Source organism: Mus pahari, chromosome 2, assembly GCF_900095145.1.
Source record: "Mus pahari chromosome 2, PAHARI_EIJ_v1.1, whole genome shotgun sequence".
NCBI lineage: Eukaryota > Metazoa > Chordata > Mammalia > Rodentia > Muridae > Mus > Mus pahari.
Window position 1 is genome coordinate 20,325,940 of NC_034591.1, and position 2,504 is coordinate 20,328,443.

General features: G+C 38.2%; 1 pseudogene; it reads left to right on the forward strand.

Moving 5' to 3' along the window:
• Window positions 1-1,383: 1,383 nt before the first annotated feature.
• On the forward strand, window positions 1,384-1,749 carry LOC110317109 (annotated as a pseudogene).
• The last annotated feature ends 755 nt before the right edge of the window (window positions 1,750-2,504 follow it).

The window sequence follows — 2,504 nt, forward strand, 5'->3', positions numbered from 1 at the left end:
TAGTATATAGCAACTTAAAGTATTCTATCATCTATTCTATCTTAGTGAATTCAGAGTTCTGTATCTAAATAATTTTCTATCCTAACTTGTATTATTAACCTAAAAACATCTTCTTAGACCTAAAACATCTTTTTTAAATTATTTTTTTAAAATTTTTTAAAGATTTATTTATTTATTATATTTAAGTACACTGTAGCTGTCTTCAGACACTCCAGAAGAGGGTGTCAGATCTTGTTACGGATGGTTGTGAGCCACCATGTGGTTGCTGGGATTTGAACTCCGGACCTTCTGAAGAGCAGTCGGGCACTCTTACCCACTGAGCCATCTCACCAGCCCAGACCTAAAACATCTTAAATCCTAAACAATGTAAGCTTATAGTAAGACTACGACTATCTAGTCTTTAACCCATCAGAGACCTGAGAAGGAATAAACATTACCTGACTATGCAGGAAGTGCAGGGACACAGCTTCCAGAAATTATAGAAATGGCAGAAACAGCTGATTGCCAAGACAGTCCCCAGTATTGTCTCCGTAATAATAGGGCATCCATCTTCATTCAGCCCTCTTGCCCAGACTGTCTGACAGATCTTATGTGAAGCAGGAATTGTGAACGACTTGCTTACCATGTATTGGTAGAGATTGGCAATTGACTTCCTTGTGTCCATTTGTCCTTTCTGGACAGATTTCTCTATAGTTGAATCATGGGCATTTTCTTTGCCCAGTAGCTAGCGTATCACGATTGGAGCAGTTGCAAGTGGAGGTTACTGGTGCTCATCATCGTCTATGAAGTGGAATGGGGTACTGTCAGGAGCTGACTTGTCTCAGTCAAAAGTCAAAAATTATTTTGTTTTTAGTAATGAAATAATTATAAATGCCATATTCTGTGATCTCTGGAGTTTTTGAAGACCAACTATCTATCTATGGTATATCTGAAGTTTCAAGCATTATATATTCTTAGCTGTCTACTATGTGAATAATTTTGAAAAACTTTTAATATAGTTAACAAAGTTAGTGTCATGTGGTGGTTGGACTATGCTTGGCCCATAGGGAGTGGTATTCTTAGGCAGTGTGGCCTTGTTGGAGGAAGTGTGTCACTGTGGGGGTAGACTTTGAAGCTCTTCCCAGTGCAGAAGAATTAGTTTTCTCTTGGCTGCAGTCAGATGAAGATACAGAACTCTCAGATCCTCTTGCACCATGCCTGCCTGGAAGTTGCCATGATCCTATCTTGATGATAATGGAAGATACAGGACCTCTGAACCTGTAAGCCAGCCCCAATTAAATATTGTCTTTTATAAGACTTGCATTGGTCATGGTGTTTCTTTACAGGAATGGAAACCCTTGTTAAGATATATCTATCTGGCCTTTCCAAATTGGGCCCTGCAGAATGGCTCCCACAAAGAACGGTGGTAAGAAGAAGGGCTGTTCTGCCATCAATGAGGTGGTGACCCAAGAATACACGATCAACATTCACAAGTGCATCCATGGAGTGGGCTTCAAGAAGCATGCTCCTCAGGCACTCAAAAAAATTTGGAAGTTTGCCATGAAAGAAATGGTGACACCAGATGTACATATTGAAACCAGGCTCAATAGAGCCGTCTGGGCCAAGGGAATAAGGAAAATTCCATATAGTATCCAAGTATGTTTGTCCAGAAAACGTAATGAGGACGAGGATTCACCAAACAAGCTCTACACATTGATAATGTACTGCCTGTTACCACATTCAAACTCTACAGACAGTCAATGTGGATGAGAACTAACCTGCTGAATGTCAAATAAAGTTGCAGAACTGCCAAAAAAAATGATATATCTAATATGAACATGAGTTTGATTATCTAATTAGTAATTTGTATTTCTTAAACATTCCCAATAATTTGTAATAACAGCTGTCAAAAGAACTAGAACTTTATATTTCATAGTTCATCTTTAAGAATTATATAAGTAAAATACTTTAAATATACATTATGTGCATGAAAAATAATCTTAAATTTGTATCAATATACAAAATTCTCTACCAATGTAAGCTTATGGCTATAAAATGCTTTCTCATTTAAGAGTAGATTCAATAATCTACCCCTATTTGTCCGATTTCTTATTATATTTCTATAACCCCCCTTTTCTTTTCAACTCCCTTTTCCCTTACCTAAGAAAGGAAGACGGGTAGAGAAGAGTGAAGGAGAGAGAGAAGTCCCTGAGTCTAAGCTCCCTGTTTAGTTTCCTCTCTGTTCAAGACCATAATTATTTCTAATCATCCCCTAAAATGACGACATACTTATAATTTATGAAACAATCAAAACCATCGGTCCCAACTTAAGGGACTGTGACAACAATCTTCTTATAATTGCTTCCCACTGAATTGGGGCAAATAATTCTGGTTTGGGGGCCCAAGAAAATTGGAAAAATGATTAGTCTTAAGAAAGCTAGCTGCAGGGCTGGTGAGATGGCTCAGTAGGTAAGAGCACCGACTGCTCTTCTGAAGGTCCGGAGTTCAAATCCCAGCAACCACAT